Genomic DNA, 22,633 nt, shown 5'->3' with positions numbered 1-22,633 from the left:
CCTTCACGTTATTTTTAGATGTTAGAGGCACAATAGCTGGCGATTGCTCAACTGCAAAGCCACCAAAAAACTCCAAACATAGCAACATCGGAAATGGATCCTCGAACTGAATAGGTACCGGAAAGATCGAGTAACAACGGGTCAGCAGCCAACCCCACTATTATAAAGATGCTCGAGGACCTCACAAAGAGGATTGATTCGGGCGAAAAGATGATAGAAGCTAACGACAAAAAGGTGAAAACCTATAATTCAAGGGTCGACCAGATCCCGGGCGCACCTCCGGTCCTAAATGGTGTTGAATCAATGAAATTCATACAAAATCCATTCCCATTAAATGCTTCTCTAAAGCCCATCCCGAAGAAATTCAAAATACCCAACCTTCTGAATTACAACGGAACCTTGAACCCCAACGAGCACGTTACTGCTTACACTTGTGTGGTGAAGAGCAATGACCTGAGGGATGATGAGATCAGATCCGTCCTGCTAAAAACATTCGGAGAAACACTTTTGAAAGGGGCCATGATGTTGTATCACAACCTAGCTTCGAATTCAATAAACTCATTTGCCATACTGGTAGATTCTTTCATAAAGGCACATGCCGGTGCCATCAAGGTGGCTACAATGAAATTCGACGTCTTCAAAATCAAACAAAGAGAAAATGAGATGCTACGGGAGTTCCTATCTCGCCTTCAAATGGAGAGAATGGAATTACCACCAGTCTCCGATGACTGGGTAGTACAGGCCTTCACCCAGGGCTTGAACGAACGAAACTCGATGGCTTCAAAGCAGCTGAAGCTGAATTTGGTTGAATACCCCGTCGTGACTTTGTCGGATGTCCACAACCGATATCAATCGAAGATTAGGGTCGAGGATGACCAACTAGGAGCCTCTTCGGGTTTGGTATATCCAAGAAGACTCCTGGCAAAAGAGCTGAAGTCAAACAAGGAAAGGTACCAACCATACACCAAGGATAGGAGAAACGCCCCAAGGCGTAACATACCCCAAAATGATTGAAGGACAGATCGAGGTAAGAATCCTTAGGAACTCGTGAGTTGAGCCGGATTTGACATACATACAGGATCGATGGAGGCACTCTGCCTGTCGGAATACAACTTCAACATTGACGTTTCGGACATCGTGCCTGCCATCGGTAAAATCAGAGATACCAGGTGGCCAAGACCTGTACATCAGATACGTCGTAGAGGAAACCAACTTAGTGTGCAAATTTTAGGGCACACACGGTCATAGGACCGAAGATTGCAGACAACTCCGAGAAGAAGTAACCCGACTACTCAATAAAGGGCACCTCCTAGAGTTCCTTAGCGACCGAGCCTAAAATCAGTTCCAGGAAAGAGAGGCGAATAGGAAGAATGAAACAGATGAGCTGCAACATATCATCCACATGATCTTTGGAGGAATCGACATCCCGTAGGAACCCATTGTCAAAAGAACAAAAATATCCATCACTCGGGAGAAGCGAACTCGAGGTTACATACAAGAAGATGCTCTCTCATTCAGCAACCAGGACATCGAGACCCTGTCTCAACCTCATAACGATGCCTTGGTAATTTCTTTTCTTGTGAAAATATTTCAAATTAAGCGTGTACTTATGGATCCAGGCAGCTCAACCAACATTATCAGGTCGAGGGTGGTGTATCAGCTTAGACTGCTCGACTGGATCGTTCCTACCTCTCGAGTCCTCAGCGTATTGAACATGGCGAGCAAAACAACAAAAGGGAAAATCATCCTCCAGGTAAACGTGGCCGGCACGACCCAAAATGTCAAATACCATGTCATCGAAGGAGACATGAGGTACAACGCTTGCTCGGAAGGCCATGGATACACTGCATGAGAGCGGTACCATCAACCCTTCATCAAATGATGAAGTTTCTGACAAAGGACAAAATAAAAACTATTTATAGGGAACAACATGTAGCGAGGGAGATGTTCGCGGTGCACGATGTGGTACTGACATCGACGCCTTCAACATCGAAGGAGCCAAAATATAAGCAAACAATGAAGTAGCAATCATGAGACACACTCTCAGCTGCACCCGAATAAAACAAGCAAAGGACCGTGCTGCGTCCCTGAAGCAAACGTTTGAAGCATATCGAGGCTCAAAGCGCCATCGCCACTAAGGTATAACCGTCTCCATTTTTATTGATATGTTACACTAAAATTTGTGCAGGTGTCCGATCAGAACAGTCGAAGCACTTTCCAGCTCGAAGACCTTAGGTTTTCAAGCATGCGTTGCACTCTTTTCCTTCGATCGGATTTTATCCCAAGGAGGGTTTTACTGGCAAGGTTTTTAAAGAGGCAATATCTATATGCTACCTAAGGAGAACTCAACAAGTATTCAAGGCTTCTCTTCAATAAACCTTGAATATCGGCGTACATATCCCCAGGAGATCACCTCCTCAGAGAAGTCAAGAATGTGCCAAAAAGGGTCTCGATAGGAAAACAATGTATCGGGCCAAACGGTTGAATGAACTGTGTCCGCGTAGAATAACCAAACCCTTGGCAACGAAAACATATATACTTGTACAAAGTAATCAAAGAATATTTTTTCCTCCAACAAGACGGTTTGCGCTTCGAAGAAGTATGCTACTTTCATGAGAAACGGCTCCTGAGCCAAAAGATCTCCCAAACAATCGGGGACTGACATAAAAAACCCGAAGCCACGTGACCTCCGGGTCGGAAACTTCGAACTCGTAAGCCCTCAATGAGGCAATACCAAGTTTACAAGGAACGACTCCAGATCCAAGAAACTTTCGTTGCCTCGAGGACTATCGTCGACTATCACCCGATCAATTCGTCAAAAACCCGAGGCTATAAGACCCCATGCGGGCAACCTCGAGTTCGTAAGACCTTCATAAGGCAATACCAAACCTGTAATACTTTAAGCAATGCGTGAATTATACTTGTACCAAGTAACCAAATCTGTAAGACCTCAGCAAGGCATGTTTAAAAATATAAGACTTTACAAAAGGCATAATCCCAATCTTAAAGTTAAGCCTATATATGAGAACTTTTAAGACCCCTAAAAAGGCATACCGTCGATGTACATGCCGAAACTACTTCATTCGAGGACTGAAAGGCTATGGCCAAACGCAATGACTACAGTCACAAGGCTCCGGCCAAACTCACACGACTCGGGGACACCCGACCATCGCTATAAAATCATAGGCCTTGGATTACTTCAAAAAAACTTCAAAAAGAACATGTTAATCAAGCTACCCTCGGCATAAGCAAAAGAGATTTGATCATATCAGCTCCAAACAACAGGCTTCAAAACAATTTCAGCCATTGAGCGAAACCTCCCGAGGTGCTCATTCATCACTACATAACAACTCAAAATCGAGGTTCTTATCGAGTCGTCGAATAGTCGGGCGAACACAAAACTTCGAAAAGTCTTTAGCGAGGGAAAAACAAAGCCTACATTAGAGGTCGTACCGACCAAACAAGTAAGAGCCACTAAAGCCAACTTAAAATTAAAGGTCCTACCGACCAAATGCGTAAGAGTCACTGCCACCAGCTTAAAATTAAAGGTCGTACCGATCCAACATGTAAGGGATACTACGGCCAGCTTAAAATTAAAGGTCCTACCAACCAAACATGTATGAGCCCAGATGCCAGCCTATATTAAAAGATCGTACCGACCCAACGTGTAAGAGCCCAGACGGCAGCTTACATTAGACGTCGTATCGACCCAACGCGTAAGAGCCTAAGAGCCAGCTTAAAATTCAAAAACTTAAGGGTCAATGAGCTCGAGTCGAAATCTAACTCGGAGACTCAACCCGAAACAGTTAACTAAAAAGGCCTAAGGGCAAATGCGTAAGAGCCTACGAGCCAGCCTAACAAGCCTCGCGGCCAATTTGCAAACCTAAGGGTTTTAAAACATATAAATTCAAAAAAGATGTGCGCAAGTAGAGGGAAATTCATAAAAGATGAAACCGAATGGTTTCCTTGAATACGCATACGTGTAAAAATACAAAAGCTCCATTTACAACATTCTCTAAGAACACTACATAAATAATCAAAAAGAAAAAAAGCATAGTCTATTTTCCCCTTGAGGACTGCGTTCCCATCAGCCTATACTCCAATATCTTCGGCATCAGATTCGAGGAATTTGGCATCATATTCATCCGTCTTGGCCTGCGCTATCTCTTCCTAGAGATTGAAGCCCTTAGCGTCAATCTCTTCGAGGGTTTCCCTCCGAGATTTGCACCGGATATATTCATTTCTTTTGCTCTCTCAATTGGAAGCACCTCTCAGCTTAGCTAGATCATCAGCAGCATCTTTTAAATATACAACCACTTTCTTTTCGGCCTTAGCCCGAATCTCTTTAGCTTCAGCCCGGGCATCCACGACCTCGCCCTTCATCTCCAATAGGTCGAACTCGAGCCTTGCAATCCTTCTCATCTAAACCAAGCTATTTTTGCGGGCGTTCCAGAGCTGTACCTCGAGGGTAGAAACCTTGGCCAAAGCATTCTTCTTGGCCGCAATATGTGCATCTATCTTAGCCCTTAGCCCGTTACACTCATACTTGGCCTGGCCAACCTCGCCCCAAAGGTGTTCCAGATCCTCTGTCTTGTTCTACAACTGAAATATAAAAATATTAACCTCCGAGGATAAAAGAAGAAGCATGTATCCCCTCAAAGAAAAGGTTACCTATTTCTCAATGTGGCTTTCGTAGTTCAGACTCCGATTCGCCTCATAACGTAGGTATACCAACTCATCTCCCCTTTTGTCACAAAGAATCCTGAGGGATTTCTCCCTGTCCAAGGCTTTTTGAAACATGGCTTCACGGTGAAACAACTTGGACTTAAGCTTGTCAAAAGCCTACGAAAAGGGAGCTCAATAAGGAAGTGAAAGTGCAAAACTGAAAAACCAATAAAATTGGCCAAAACTCACCACAAAACAGAGCCGTTGAGCCTCCTCAAAAGTCGAACGCACACATGTTGGCCTAGTCTTACCGGCCCCAGCAGAACCGCTTCCTATAGGCGGTCCTGCCCACGAATGTCCCTTGAAGTACCTTTGACGGGAAAAGAATATGGCAGCCGAGGAGAAACTATTTTTCTAAGGCCAGAAGCCTCAGGTGCTGCAGGCTCAGCCGAGACATCTTCTCTGGGCCTCCGAGCAGGACATTTCTAGCTATGAGCACCTTCTCCCTACGAGGGTTCCTTCCTTTTGTTATTATTCCTCAGTCCCGAAGCCGACAACCCTTGCTCTTCTCTGAGGGAGCATGATCTCACCTCAGGAAATTTTCCAATGCCTGTTGTGGTGGAATCAACACGCATAAAAGAAAGTACCTTTCAAAGTGAATAAACTACGCAACACGCACCGTGGTGTTTTGCCTCCAATCTGCTCTTCAACAGGTCTCGCCACTTGCGCTCATCGTAGGTCGAGTGAACTGCCAACTTCCAAGCCAAATCCGCTAGGTCGGGGACCTCGTATGGCATCCAAAGGATTGTTGTACATAGGAAAAGGAAAACATCTTTACGGAGTCTGCCTCCACTATGATCAAGATGATAAAATGCAAGTTTACCACTTACGTGAAAAATTCCATTCCTCAGGAAATGGCAGGAACTCCACAAGGATAATATTGTCTGTTCGTACTCGGATAAATTGATTCATCCACTTTCGGTCACCATTTTCTTCATCATCGACAACAAAGGTCCTGGTGGATCGGCATCGCAAAGCTATCAGGCCTCGGCAATGAAATGGTCGGTACAATCTGATGAGATGGCTAAGGGTGAACTCAAGCCCGACTTTGTCCACAAAGAAACTCATCGTCAATACTATACTCTAGAACGATGGGTAAACTTATGCTAGGGTAGCCCAATAACTTTGATAGAAGTCAAGCACGACTCTTTCGAGAAGGTCCAACGCGAAGGGGTACATGTATACGTTCAAAAACCCCTCTGTATGAGCCGTGATGTTCTCTTTTGGGGAAGGTATCTGCAATACCACCTTTTCTCCCCATCCGCAGTCTCTCGTCACTGCCTCGAGGTGTCCCTCTCCTATTGATAAAGTGAACCTTGATGGATGATCCCAATGTCTCTCAACATTGGGAGGTCTCTATAACGAAAGGTCGCTCATCGAGACAAAGCATCTTGAGGTTTGCTCGCCGGACGCCAGTGGTGTACCACCGATCGAGCGGGAAGCAGAGGCGGAATCCTCCTCTTCTTGGTGAACGGATTTGGGTGTAGCATCCATGGCTATGATAAAACAAGAGAGCAAACTCATAAATAGAGCAAGCGGTGACTGTCCACCTACTCGGAAGGCCAATTAATTCTAACTAGGCCATTATCGCTTTCGGGGAAGTATACCGGCGGGACCATCCCGGTCGCTTCGTGATCGAGCAATACAAATGACGTTGTCATAAAATGTTATCTAGCCTCGAGATTGTACCCGATCTCGAGGATCTCTGTTGCAATAACGGTGAGCTCTAAGGAGCCATCAATGCCAATCTAGCCTCGAGATGGTGTTCGATCTCGAGGACATCTATCAAATAAAATTGGGCTCTAAGGAGCTATTCATATAAACCTAGCCTCGAGATGGTACAATATCTCGAGGATCTCTGCTATTGCAAGTATGGTTCATTCACCCGATTCTTTGGGCCTCGGGCTACCTGAGCCCAAGCCAGTTCTCACTCGAGAATTATTGATAGAGCCTCAAGGCTACCTTCGCCTTCAAATCAATTTAAATGCTCCCTCGGTTACTTTAGCCCAGGGGCCACCCAAGCTCGAGTGCATACTCGCTCAGGGGCCATCTATAATACCTTAGGGCTATCTTCACTCTAAGTTCAAATCAAGTTTTTGAGGCTGCCCGAGCTCAAGCAAACTCTCACACATGGACTGTTTGTGAAAGTCTAAAGGCTATCATTATTCTTAGATGATCGAACAAATTCTCCCTCGAGGACTATCAATGGGGCCTAAAAGTCTAAGTTTTATTCTAAAATTTGAGGCCCCACTCTCACTCAATTCGAAGTCGGGGGTTCCGGCGGCCTAAGTTTGTATAAAGTCAATCCTGACTTAGTCCGAGAAACGACAAAGGGTTTCAGGGAATATCATATTAACTAATCAAGAATCAAGGGGTTACCTATGCCCGGCTCCGATATACGGCCCGATCGGCAAAGTCACATGATCAGATTCAAGAAAACTCCCATTTATAGAAAGGCAGTAGCGTAACCGACAGCTTAATCAATGCCTTTGGGAAATGTGTCGGCAGGCGCAATCAATGCTTCTGGGAGACGTATTAGCGATGATCTTATCGCTTTGAGAAAATAAACCGGCAGTGCATTGAACACTTCTGAAAAGATGGACCGATGGGATGTTTCAGTTATCATAAAAGCTTTCTTCATAAACATGACATCATCATGAGAGTCTCGAGGATGTCGATGACAAAATTGTTTCATATCATTCTATTCTAAAAAATGCGGGGACTATTTGTACACGCCTAAAATTGAGTCCAATTTTGGGATCACCACGGTACCCCATGGCCCGACTTCAGAAGGCTCGAGGCATAGTTTGAGGCTTGACCCCGAGGATCCCCTATGCCCGACCTCGGGGAAGTACAAACCGGTGGCTATGACGAATGAGTGGAAGATTCCCAAGGCAAGTGGTTAGAACTAACCAAGTCCATAAGAGCAAGTACTACTCTGTACCGTGGCATTAAATGGCTATACCAGCCGCATATCTTTAATTTACAGAGGGGACCCTAGTGAAAATTTTGTAAATCTGTAATAGGTAACATTCGAGGACGAATGTTCTAAAGGGGGGAAGGATATTACACCCCGTAATAACGTTAGATATATTTGATATGTTATCTATTTTGAGCAGAACATTTATTGTGAAAAAATATTTAAAAAATATGATTTTATATAGTTATTAATATTACTACTTTCAAATATGCTTTAAATTGTACACATAATATGAGAAACGTTTATGAGATTTTCCTTATTTTAAAGATATGGATGTAAGACCCTATAAGTTTGAAGAATTTCGGAACTACTATATATTGGCTTGATATGTATTTTCTTTGAAGTAAACTATATTCGGTAAAAGTTGGTAGATACAATTTTATATGGTTGTGATAAGTTTTAAATTATATTCATGACATGTGGGAGTTTATAAATGAGGTTTTATTTATTATAAGAGTAGATAGTATTTTATCATAAGAAAAGTTATCCTTTTTCCGTTTTGAGAATTCACAGTACAAAAAAAATTTCTTTATTGTAAAGATAAAAATTATTTTCTCACAAGAAAATAAGGCTATCTTTTTAACATTTTAAGATTAAGCGTACGAAAATGTGTACTCCTTTTATGAGATTAGAAAAAGTATAAGTTGAGAAAATATGTGGATTTTTACATGGATGTTTTAATTAAATAATAGTGTATGTATTTTATATGGTACCACATGACCATGATAGTATGATGTATAAAGTGCATTAGAAATAAATAGAATTTTAAGTAATTTGAGACAATTATTAATTTTGCGGGTAATTGATTAATTATCGGGTAGCGGGACATTACCTATTACCCAATAAATATATAAAGATTAATTTCCCACCCCCGCCCCCAACGTGGCAAGCAACCCCTTTTCTTTGTGATGACTAACTATAAAAAAGCAAGGTGTCACACTTTGAAAGAAAGGTGACACCAAGCATTAATTATGTAGGCTACTAAAAGATTGAGGATAACACTATTAAGATTTGAGGAAAAACATTCCAACAAACTTTTTCCTAACATCAGTAACATCTTTTCTAAAAAGCTTCATCCAAGCCTTTCATTTCATAAGTCATGGCACCTTATATAAAAGATACGATCCATAACCTGCAATACTATAAATAGATGATTATTAGAGAATAGAAACTAAAGAGATTTTTGTGAAGACAAAAGTTTATAAGTACATAAAGAAAGTGAAGAATGGAGAGATTGTCTAACGAATTTGGAAAGAGTTATTTTTGGCAGTTTGGTTGTCATATTGTGCAACGCAATTTCTGGACAACCCATGGTTGTGGAAGCACATAAACACAAAGATGTGATTATCATTACAGCTCAGGAGAATATTAAATATTATTAGTTTTGCAATTTTAGGGAAGTTCGGTGCAATCCTTCCCAAAAGTATCATACGGATTTTTTCCTATTCCGGATATGTTAAAGCTAAGTTTTTCCTTCATTTTAGCATGATCTCGCAATTAATTTTGATAACGGGGCATAAAGAAAAATTCATATCCCGGAATTTACGTATATTTTGCTAGTCTCGCAAATTACATATATTTTCCTAGTTTTGTAAGTTACCATATTCGTTTTATCGAGACTGCATATTCAGTTGAGTATTTCCTTATTCCGGTCAAGAGAACAGAGAATTTATATATACAGTATTAAAGTATTTTCATTACCATCAAGCTATAATCGATGGGTAGGCCCCTATTGGGTAACCTCTGATCAGATGGTAAGTTATATATACCTAGCCTACTGTCGCTGAGCGCTTATGAGCGAGCCCAGTTGGTCGAGATACAAAGCCTAGTATGGCCGAGCACTTATGAGCAAGCCTACTATGACAGAACAATTATATATATGTCGAGCCTACTATGGCCGAGCGCTTATGAGCGAGCCCAGTTGATCGAGATACAGAGCCTAGTATGACCGAGCACTTATGAGCGAGCCTACTACGTCAGAGAAGTTATATATATACCGAGCCTATTGTGGCCAAACTCTTATGAGCGAGCCCAGTTGTTCGAGATACAGAGCCTAGTATGGCCGAGCGCCTATGAGCGAGCCTACTACGACAGAGCAGTTATATATATACCGAGCCTACTGTGGCCGAGCGCTTATGAGCGAGCCCAGTTGGTCGAGATATAGAGCCTAGTATGGACGAGCGCCTATGAGCGAGCCTACTACGGCAGAGCAGTTATATATATATAGCGAACCTTATAGGACCGGACATCTATTTTACTTACTATTTTGAGAGAGTTGAGCCAGTATCAGCAGGTAAGTATATCTTCAGATTATTTTTGACTTCCAGCTACTTGCAGTTATTATATTATCAGTTCAGTTTCAGCTTTCAGTATATTGCCTTACATACTCAGTACGTTATTTCGTACTAACATCCTTTTGTTGGTGACGCTGCGTTTCATGCCCGCGGGTGTAGACAATTCTTTAACAATCCCTCACAGTAGACGAGATTGGCATTCATCGAAGGATTGGTAAGACTCCACCTCATTCGGAGTGCAGCCGGGTCTATGAGTCATCGTGTCAAAGTTTTACTACATACTTATGGGTCAGCTGGTACCCTGTCCCATTTTAGGTCAAATAATCTTAGAGGCTTTGTAGACACAGAAGTTGATGTTGTACAGTATGCCAGAAGCCTTGACGACCCATATGTATTAATATTTTATGAATGATGTTTCATTAATATAACATTTACCCACTAACAATTGTACATTACGATTTGCGGCCATGTTGGCCCATGATAGTTATAAAAAGAATTAATGAGTTTCAAAGTGGTTCGCTCGGCCCAGTGTGGCATCGGGTGCCAGCCATGCCTCCCCAGGTTTGGGGCGTGACATATTATTTACATCTATTGCTTACATTTATTGTGTTCTATTAATTGTTCTTCATTTATTACTAGTTATTAGTCATAAAGAGCTGAGATAAAAGCTCTTAGTATTGTTACACCTTCATCGGCCGGTCACAGCCCAATGCTTAGCACGATTTCAAGGCCCTGTATAGGCCAGCTCGAGGCCCCGATTCTCAGCCTCTCGGTTTTCTTAACACATTGTCCTCAAGCTCTTGTCTTATTTCCTAGCCTCACACTTAGCATCTACTGCCTAACAACTAGCATAAAAATAAATCATGTATTTTTAGAACCACAAAATCAAATCTAATTGTAATTACCATTTTCAAGGTAAACAAACATCTACATGCAAGGTGTAAAAGTGTAGTTTGAGTACAACCGACCCGATGTACTCAATAAGTAACAAATCTAACTTTAGGTTGAAAGTAGTGACAAGCTGGGACAAGGGTCACGGTCCAACTCCAATAACCAGCAACACTTCATAATAATATAATAAAGATGGTACAAGAAATAACTCAGCTCGTTCACAGTTACGAAAAGATAGACATGATTTTCAAGTATACAGTAGATCTCAAATCTTTCATCGAAACCAAAAAACAAATATATGGGCAAGTCTGAAAATCGTGATTTTTCCCAAAAGCCTTTTAACATTAAATAAGATGTTTCATTTTTCAGATAGCATGAGGAAAATACATCTCTATGGCTACATGTCAATATACAGGTGAAATCATGAATGTGACTAAAATCAGGTAGAAGAAGGAAATGCATCTCTATGCATGTATCTCAAGTACGCATGTCAAGTGCAATGTATCTCAGTGATGAACTCATGTACTCACACTCTCAGAGTACTCAATCTCACTATCTCACACTTTCTAGTCATCACGCTCAATCGACCGACACACTCAGTCACTCAGTACTGTACATGGCAAATCCAGCCCAAACTTAATAAATGCTAGCAACTACGCTCACTAGGGTATACAGACTCTGGATGGGCTCTATTAGCCCAAGAGATATAATCCGCATGGACAACTCACGTGCTATAGAATCAATATCTAGATCTGTATGGACAACTCACGTGCTGCACGGACAACTCACGCGCTATAGTATCAATATCGGGATCCGCATGAAAACTCACGTGCTGCACGACCTCACTCAATCATCAATCTCTCTAGTCTCTCGGGCTCCCAAAACGTATACTAAGCAGCCCAAGTCAATGATATGAGATGTAATAATATTCAACAACAGAGACTGAGATATGATATGTAATGATAAATACAACTGAGTACACATCTGCAATTAAACAGCAAGGAACTACCATTGTAGGTCCCAATTGTGCCAGCATATAACTTAAACATGAGTTCTAGCTTAAACTATAGCACACGTGCTCTAACACATAATGTACAGTAAAATGTTCAGATAAGATATCTAGACAATTCAATGGAATCGACTAAATCACAATTTCTACGGTGCAGGCCTACACGCCCGTCACCTAGCATGCGCATCACTTTAACTGTCACGCCCTAACCTCAGGAGGCGCGACCGACACTCAATCGAGTGAACCCAATTGAGCAAGCCTTTCTACCCAACTCAATATGATTAAGAAAACCTTGCTTTTATTTATTTAGACAATAGAAAAGATCGTGTATTCAATATTGTTAGTTTGTTTTATATCACAACCTAAAACCATGGTTAAGTTTCAATATTTCATACAGTTACAGTTTAGAGAAAACAAGAGTTTAGTATTACAACATAGTCAAGGGACACATCCAACACCCGTACATAACACATACAAACGTCTACGGAGCCTCTAAGGATATAAAAGATAGTTATGATAATGCCGGCAACAAGGCCCTGGCTATACCTCAAAAGTGGAAATATTATAATAACAGGTGTATCGTGTAACCCCTGAAGGAAAGGGGCTCACCAAGACTTTTGAGAGGAGGATACTCCGCTACCTGTTATCGACACTATCCGCTATAAAACCACCTACATTCAATTAAAAATATAGCGCCCCTGGCAAAAAGGACGTTAGTACCATGGAATAGTACTAGTATGTATAACTAAATACCATCTTATTAGAAAGAACTATCATATAAGAACAAGTAAATCACAAGGGACAATCAAAAACATTAACCAAACACCACATCATCAAATAAAAGAATCATATAACTTTCACATAACTTCCATAGCTTTAGTTTGGGGCATTTAATACTGTTCATCATCATTCACAATACCACCGTTTTCTTGACCGGAGCCCGATCACGACCCGATCTGCTAGGTTGCCTCGTTTTGAGAAATGTACCTCAATCACAATATCATTCTCACTTTTCAGAATCCAATACCAGCACAATACCACTATGTGTGTGGCATGTCATCCGATCACGGCCCGATCGACTAGGCTGCTTTACCAATACGTTGTTCTTTTCTCATTAAGCATCTCATTTCAATATTTATTTTATATATATCAATTCATAGGCACTTAGGGCCACGATTATCACATTATTTCCACTTTCAGTGGTAACCTTGCTGTTTAGGATCATAGGCACATACAAAAGCAATTCAAGTTGTAAGCATATGTAAGATTTCACATAGTTGGCATGACAAATCTCAGTTTTAATCATGACTTGAAGACTAGGAATTTCAACACATGGCTCATATTTTTCTCACATCTTTAAATATCAACAGAAGTACATTGCACACATTGAGGCACACCTTTCTTGTATATATATATATATATATATATATAATTTCAAAACCAATTCGTGTGAAATAACAAATAATACATCAACCAAATTTTAGTCTTACCACATTTTCACAGACACCAACAGAGCTCAATTTCTAAGAAGAGGGGTTTTTAGCCATACATACCTCAATGGAGCTTTCTATAAATTCTTACAACAAGAATAACTCCGGAACTCCTAGCAACTTCGATCTATTTTATGAGAATTACAAGTTGAATCAAGAATTAGAGGGATAGTCAAGATTCTATCTCACTAATACATTCTATCAAATATTATATGTGCATTATTTTTTAAGACTCTTTTTGTGGAAGATTCCATCATTCCACAACCAATCTTTTATCATTTTTAGCCCATCATCTTCCAACATTCTTTCACCACCCATGTATGCAAAACAAACAACCCTCAAGTCCATGAACCATCTTGATAATTACCCATTTTAGTTGCATTTTGGAATTAGGAGCTTGGGTGATAGAATCTTACCTCTTGGGAAGGAGACCTAGGTGCCTCTGTTGTTAATCTTGAAGGTGGTTAAGCAAGAATTGAAGAACAATTTATGAAGACCACTTTCTCTCTCTAGGATCCTTCCCCCCACAAAACTATCAGAGAAATATGCTCAAAATGGCCTAATATGGTGTTTTAACGGAATGAGGTAGGGTTTTAAAAATAGAAAATACAAGCCCCGACATAATCTGCGATCGCATATGCGATCACATAATGGACATGCGGCCCGCAAAAGGGACCGCAAAAATGGCACCCAAAACTTGAGCAAACTGACCAGGTATGCTACAAGAATGCAGTCTGTGTACCTGTTCTATAGGCATAATTGGCCGCATATTTGACCTCAAAATTGGCCAGCACACTACCTCACTCTACGGCGACTATACGGTCCACATAGCTATTATGCAACCGCATAATGGATCGAAGAAACGCGCTTTTCTGAAAAACATAATTCCTTAACTTTTTAATGCATAGATCAATCCAAAAAGGTCCGAACAAGATTTCTAACACATAACCCCAACTTGACACTACAAGATTTCGGGTTTTTGAGTAAAAATTTCACGGAACCCCAACTTTGTTACTACGAGATTTCGGGTTTTTGAGTAAAAATTTCATGGGGCCTTACATCCTCCCCTACTTAAGATCATTCATTCTCGAGTGAGGATCAAGGTTCACTCATTAGTAATCCTTATGCAACTTCAGCTTTTTCACATCATTAAACATATCAACAACCCCAAATTTGGCTAACTCCCTAAATTTCCAAAACTTTTGCCAGAGTTTCCTTTGTAACTAGGCCTATCCACCTGTCAAAGTGCCCCAGAAACATATCCTATCAGCTTATACACAATTTATAGACATGACATAACTTTTAACGACACCAACCATGGTCGCATAGGCAACATACAACCAAAACAGAAAAAGCCTTACATAGACCAAACGAAAGGATGCAGAGTTTATAGGAACCAAATTCATAAAATCTATTACATGGCTATACAAACAAATGTGGGTACTTCCTTTTCATATCTTCCTCGGCTTCCCAAGTGGCTTCTTCAACCTGCTGGTTTCGCCATAACACTTTCACGGAGGCAATTTCTTTGTTTCTCAACTTTCGGACCTGCCTATCAAGAATGGCAACTGGAATTTCCTCATATGATAGTTCTTCATTAACCTCAATAGTTTCAACTGGAACAATAGTGGAAGGATCTCCCACTACCTTCTTCAACATAGACACATGGAAGACTGGGTGAACTAATGACATTTCAGGTGGCAGATCGAGCTTGTATGCCACCTGACCAATCCTCTGAATGATTCTGTACGGTCCAACATACCTCGGACTCAATTTTCCTTTCTTTCCAAACCGCATGATTCCCTTCATGGGAGGAAACTTCAAAAATACCCAATCATCCTCTTTGAACTCCAAATATCTACGATGAACGTCCGAATAAGACTTTTGGTGACTCTGAGCAGTTTCCAACCTTTCCTTAATAATTTTGACTTTCTCTATGGACTGATGCACAAGGTTTGACCCTATCAATTTAGCTTCTCCAACCTCGAACCACCCAATGGGAGACCTACATATTCTACCATACAATTCCTCAAATGGTGTCATTTGGATACTAGCATGGAAGCTGTTGTTATAAGCAAATTCTATGAGTGGAAAATGATCATCCCAGCTAGCTTTGAAGTCAAGAGCATAAGCACGCAACATGTCCTCAAGCGTCTGGATAGTCTGCTCCGTTTGCCCGTCGGTTTGAGGGTGAAAAGCCATGCTAAGATTTACCTACGTACCCAAACATTGTTAAAATTTCTTTCAAAAGTTGGCTGTGAACTGAGCCCCTAGATCTGAAATGATTGATACTGGAGTGCCATGCAACCTGACTATTTCTTTTATATACAACTAGGCCTACTGTTCCGCTATGTCGATAGATTTGACTTGCAAGAAGTGTGCTGATTTCGTGAGTCGATTCACGGTAACCCAAATTGAGTCGAACTTGCGCAGAGTGTGTGGTAACCCTACCACAAAATCCATGTTGATCATTTCCCAGTTCCACATTGGAATTTCTATGCTTTAAGACAATCCACCGGGCCTTTGATGTTCGGCCTTCACTTGCTGATAGTTCGGACACTTTCCCAAAGAGTCCGACACATCCCTTTTCATGTTGCTCCACCAATAAACTTCCTTGAGATCATGATGCATTTTCGTAGAACCTGGGTGTACGGAATACCTAGAAGTGTGAGCTTCTGCCATGATCCTTTCCTGAAGACTATCAATATTTGGAACACATAGGCGGCCTTGGTACCGTAGGGTACCATCCTCCATGCTAAAAGAAAAAACGGTGGTCTTGTGTTTATGAATCTCCTCCTTCAGCTGTTCCAACAATAGATCGTTGAATTGCTTCTCTTTCACCTCCACCACAAGCAATGATTCAACCCTATTCTGCACAATTACTCCTCCTTCATTAGAATCTGCAAGGCAAACTCCCAAACTAGCAACTGGTGAACCTCCCGGGCCAACGGCCTTTGAGATGCCTTCAAATGAGCCAAACTTCCCATAGATTTTTGGCTAAGAGCATCCGCCACGACATTGGCCTTTCCTAGGTGATAGAGAATATCAATATCATAGTTCTTGAGTAACTCTAGTCATCTTCTCTGTCTCAGATTCAACTCCTTTTGTTTGAAAATATATTGAAGGCTCTTGTGGTTCGCAAATACATCCACATGGACCCCATACAAATAATGTCGTCAAATCGTTAGTGCAAACACCATTGCTGCAAGCTCTAAGTCGTAGGTTGGATAGTTCTTTTCATGGTTCATGAGTTGCCTAGAAGCGTAGGGTATAACCCTGTCGTGTTGCATTAGCTCACTCGCAAGTCCGATCCTTGAAGCATCACAATACACCACAAATCCCTTTGTACCCTCTGGCAGGGTTAATATCGATGCTATAGTCAATTTTGATTTCAATTCCTGGAAGCTCCTTTCACAAGAATCGGACCACTGGAACTTAACTACCTTCTATGTCAATTTAGTCAATGGAGAGGCAAGAGTAGAAAATCCCTCCACAAATCTTCTTTAGTGCCCAGCCAACCATAAGAAACTATGAATCTCTGTTGGAGTGGTAGGTTTAGGCCAATTCTTTACTGGTGCAATCTTTTAAGGATCAATCATAATTCCTTCCCTTGAGACGACATGACCCAAGAACGTGATGGATCCAAGCCAAAATTCACATTTTTAAAATTTCGCATACAATTGGTGCTGCTGAAGAGTTTGCAGAACTACCCTGAGATGGTCAGCATGATCCTCTCGACTTCGGGAATACACAAGAATATCGTCAATGAACACTATCACAAAAGAGTCTATAAAAGCCTTAAAGACTCGATTCATAAGGTCTATGAAAGCTGTCGGGGCATTTGTTAGCCCAAAAGACATCACCAGAAATTCAAAGTGCCATACCGAGTCCGAAAAGATGTTTTTGGAAAATCCTGCTCCCTTATCTTCAATTGATGATACCCGGACCGCAAGTCAATTTTTGAGAAATACGTAGCACCTTGCAATTGATCAAACAAATCATCTATCCTTGGTAGAGGGTATTTATTTTTTATTGTGACTTTGTTAAGTTGCCGGTAGTCAATACACATCCGTAGCGACCCATCTTTCTTCCTTACAAACAAAACCAGTGCACCCCATAGCGACACATTTGGTCGGATGAAACCCTTTTCAAGCAAATCCTTCAATTTTTCCTTTACCTCTTTCAATTCTGCCGGTGCCATTATGTAAGGTGAAATTGATATAGGATGCGTTCCTGGCATCATGTCGATCCCAAAATCAATCTCCCTATCTAGTAGGATCCCAGGGAGCTCATCTGGAAAGACATCCAGAAATTCATTCACGACTGGTACGGACTCAAGGCTAGGTGCCTCGGCATCGATGTCTGTAACTCGAAATAAATGATAGATACACCCCTTCTTTATCATCTTTGCGGACTTAAGGTAAGAAATAAACAGACCGTTAGGAACTACGTTATCTCCCTTTCATTCAACAATGGGCTCATTAGGAAACTCAAGGCAAAACATGAATAAAGCTAATCCATTCCCATTATTACATCAAAATCGACCATACCCAATTCAATAAGATCGGCCATGGTATCCCTACCATGCACCGTAACCACACAACCTCTATAAACTCAAGTAGCTGTAATAGACACACCAACTAGAGTAGAAACCAAAAATGGCTTATGAAGCTGATCCGGTTCTATCCCAAATTCCATGGAAACAAAAGGGGTAACATAGGACAAGGTGGAACCGGGGTCAATAAGTGCATCCACATCATAGGATTGGATTGTCAGAATACCTGTAACAACATCTGGAGAAGCCTCTGCATTCTGGCGACCATTCATAGCATAGAACCGGTTGGGTCCTCCCAAACTCTATGCCCCACCCCTAGTTGCACCACGCCCTGCGGGTGCTGGGGTACCTCAAGCTGGAGAAGAGGCTGAAGATGTAGTAGCTGCTGGGCTGGCTGGATGTGTTGTTCCCCTACCCGCTCGCTGGAGGGATACACGATAATACCTCTGAATATGACCCGCCATCCCACATCCATAGCATACGGGTAACTCCAAGTAGAAAATCCCTGAGTGTATCTTCCCGCACCTGTGGCACGGGTACCTCTGCTTCTACTAGGATCTCTCTCCTGACCAATCCCGCTGGTGGGATCCCCTGTTTCCCTGACAGGGCCTGAAACGACTCCTCTACTGCTGCTGGCTGGATACTGATGGCAATGCACTGGCTGAAGATTGTGCAACGGACTGGGATGACCCTAATGATCCTCCCCTAAAAGTTGATCTTCCCTCACCTAGTAACTCCCCCATATTGCTTGTAGACCGGGACTTGCTGTTACACTCTCTCTCCATTCTATTCTTTAGTTTACGGTTCTCTGTGGCCTAAGTAAATGTCATTATCTTCCCAGAATTCATGTCAGAATTCAAGGCAGCTACATAAGCCTCATTAATAGTCAAAGGATTAAGGCCCTAAACAAACCGGTGCACCGTGGCCTCCATTGTGGCCAACATGTGAATAACATACTTGGACAGGTGTGCAAACTCCATGTGGTACTCCCACACACTTCTGCTACCTTGCTTCAGATTCTCAAACTCTGTTGCACGAGCTGCCCTTGTCTCAGCAGGCAGGAAGTGATCTATAAAGGCATCGGCAAACTCGCTCCACCTCGCCGAAGGGCTCCCCTTCTCACGGGAATCTTCCCACAACTCAAACCACGAATAGGCCACACCTTTCAGATGGTAGGTAGCCAACTCTACTCACTCTATTTCAGTTGCATATATAACCCTGTGGGTCTTGTGCATCTCATCAATAAAATCCTGGGGGTCCTCTTCTGGATCTGCACCCGTAAACACTAGAGGGTCTAGCTAAAGAAATATGTTCACCCTGGATCTGGTGGAATCCCCTTGCTGGACAGACAAACTGGGTGTAACATTTGACGTCTGGGCATGAGAGGCCACTAGCTGAGTTAACATCTGAATAGCTCCTCTAAGATCCCTATCAGAATTACCAAGACCGGAAGCTGGGGCTGGAGGCGGAACATGAGTATCAATGAGAGAGATAATGGCACCCTCCGTAGATGTAGAAACTAAGGTAGTCTGCTCTGGAGTAGAAGAATCAGGAAGGGTGATAGCAGGGCGACTACCCTCACCCGCAGTATCAAGTATGGAATCATCAACCACTCCTGAGGTGGCATTGGCTCCTTGGCCAATTCTGGTTTTCTTCTTTAGTGCCATGTACTAAAGTTGAAATAATGCACTAGTTAGAGGGGAAATAGTTTCATTACAAGTTTTGTCGCACGATCCAGGATATCAAAGAAGGGTATTATTACTAAATGCCCAAGTAGCCTCCAACTTATAGATGTGGTCGACTACACACCGATAAGAAGGACTCTACTAGACACGACTCCGCGACATCCTAGGATATTTTAAAACCTTAGGCTCTGATACCAAGTTTGTCACGTCCCAAACATGGGAGGCGTGACTGGCGCTCAATCGAGTGAACCCAACTGAGCAAGCCTTTATACCCAACTCAATATGATTAAGGAAACCATGCTTTCATTTATTTAGACAATAGGAAAGATCGTACATTCAACATTGTTAGTTCGTTTTGTATCACAACCTTAAACCATGGTTAAGTTTCCAAGATTTCATACAATTAGAGTTTAGAGAAAACAAGAGTTTAGTATTACAACATAGTCTAGTGACCTATCCAATACCCGTACATAACCCACACAAACGTCTACGGAGCCTCTAAGGATACAAAATATAGTTATGATAATGCCGACAATAAGGCCCCGGCTATACCTCAAAAGTGGAAATCTTATAACAACAGGTGTACAATATAACCCCTAAACGTAAGGGGCTCACCAAAACTTCTGAAAGAAGGATACTCCGCTACCTACGGTCGGCACTGTCAACTATAGAACCACCTACATTCATTTAAAATGTAGCGCCCACGGCAAAAGAGACGTTAGTACCATGGAATACTCCTAGTATGTATAACTAAATACCATCTTATTAGAAAGAACTATCATTGAAGAACAAGGAAATCACAAGGGACAATCAAAAGCTTTAACTAACTACCACATCATCAAATAAAAGAATCATATAACTTTCACATAACTTCCATAGCTTTAGTTTGGGGCATTTAATATTATTCATCATTATTCACAATACCACTATTTTCTTGAGTAGAGTCCGATTACGACCCAATCGGCTAGGTTGCCTCATTTGAGACATTTACCTTAATCACAATCTCATTCTCACTTTTCGGTATCCAATACCAGTACAATACCACCATATGTGCAGCATGGCATCCGATCACGGCCCGATTCGCTAGGTCGCCTTACCAAGATATTGTTCCTTTCTCATTAATCATCTCATTTCAATCTTTATTTCATATATATCAATTCACAGGCACTTAGGGCCACGATTATCACATCATTTCCACTTTTAATATTAACCTTGCGGTTTAGGATCATAGGCACATACAAAAGCAATTCAAGTTGTAAGCATAGGTAAGATTTCACATAGTTAGCATGACAAATCTCAGTTTTAATCTTGACTTGAAGACTAGACATTTCAACACATGACTCATATTTTTCTCACATCTTTAAATATCAACAATAGTACATTGCACACATTGAGGCACACCTTTCATGTATATATATATATATATAATTGCAAAACCAATTCATCTGAAATAACAATCAATACATCAACCAAATTTCAGTCTTACCACATTTGCACATACACCAAAGGAGCTCACTTTCTAAGAATAGGGGTTTTAGCGATACATACCTCAATGGAGCTTTCCTTAAATTCTTACAACAAGAATAACTCCGGAAATCCTAGAAACTTCGATCTATTTTATGAGAATTACAAGTTGAATCAAGAATTAGAGGAATAGTCAAGATTCTAGCTCACTAATACATTCTATCAAACACTATATGTGCATTATATTTTAAGACTCTTTTTGTGAAAGATTCCATCATTCCACAACCCCTCTTTTATCATTTTTAGCCCATCATCTTCCTACAATCTTTCACCACCCATGCATGCAAAACAAATAACCCTCAAGTCCATGAACCATCTTGCTAATTACCCATTTTAGCTGCATTTTGGAATTAAGAGCTTGGGTGATAGAAGCTTACCTCTTGGGAAGGAGACTAGGTGCCTCTCTTATTAATCTTCAAGGTGGTTAAGAAAGAATTGAAGAACAATTGATGAATACCACTTTCTCTCTCTAGGATCCTTTCCCCCACTCTAAACTATCAGAGAAATATGCTCAAAATTGCCTAATATGGGTGTTTTATGGAATGGGGTCGGGTTTTAAAAATTAGAAAATAGAAGCCCCAACACAATATGCGATCGCATAATGGACACGTGGCCCGCAAAAGTGATCGCAAAAATGGCCCCACAAACCTAAACAAAGTGCTCGGGTATGCGACAAGAATGCGGCTTGCATACCTGTTCTGCGGTCGCATAATGCACCGAAGAACTGCTCCTCGCAAAAATTCCAAGGGGATTATGCGATGACTATGCGGCCCGCATATTGATTATGCGATCACATAATTGGCCGCATAGTTGACCTCAAAATTGACCAACACATTGTCTCATTCTGCGGAGACTATGCGACCGCATAATGGACCGTAGAAACGCACTTTTCTGAAAAACATAATTCCTTAACTTTTTAATGCACAAATCAATCCAAAAAGGTCCGAACAAGATTTCCAACACATAACCCCAACTTGGCACTATGCGATTTCGGGTTTTTGAGTAAAAATTTCACGGGGCCTCAAATCATATATAACAACATCGAAACGACGAATCACACCTCAATTCGAACTTGAATGAAGTTTGAACTATTCAACTTCCAAAACTCGCGCCAAAACATATCAAATCAACCCGGAATGAACTCCCATTTTACATACAAGTACCAAATAACATAGCAAAGCTATTCGAATTCCCAGAACCACAATCCGAATGCGATATCCCCAAAGTCAATTATCGGTCAAACTTATGAACTTTCCAAAACTCAAATTTTTAGCTTTCACCAATTAGTTCTGAATCCTTCTAGAAATATCCAAATGCAAATACCGTCATACGCTCGAGTCCAAAATCACCATCTATACCTGACATAACCATCAAAACTTCGTTCCGGGGTCAAATTCAGAAAAGTCAAACTTAATCACCTCTTCCAACCTAAAGCTTCAATCATGAAATTCAGTCTTCCAAACTGATTCTGAATAACCTA

Source organism: Nicotiana sylvestris, chromosome 2 (assembly GCF_000393655.2).
Source record: "Nicotiana sylvestris chromosome 2, ASM39365v2, whole genome shotgun sequence".
In the NCBI taxonomy this organism is placed as follows: domain Eukaryota; kingdom Viridiplantae; phylum Streptophyta; class Magnoliopsida; order Solanales; family Solanaceae; genus Nicotiana; species Nicotiana sylvestris.
This window is presented reverse-complemented; position numbering follows the sequence as displayed.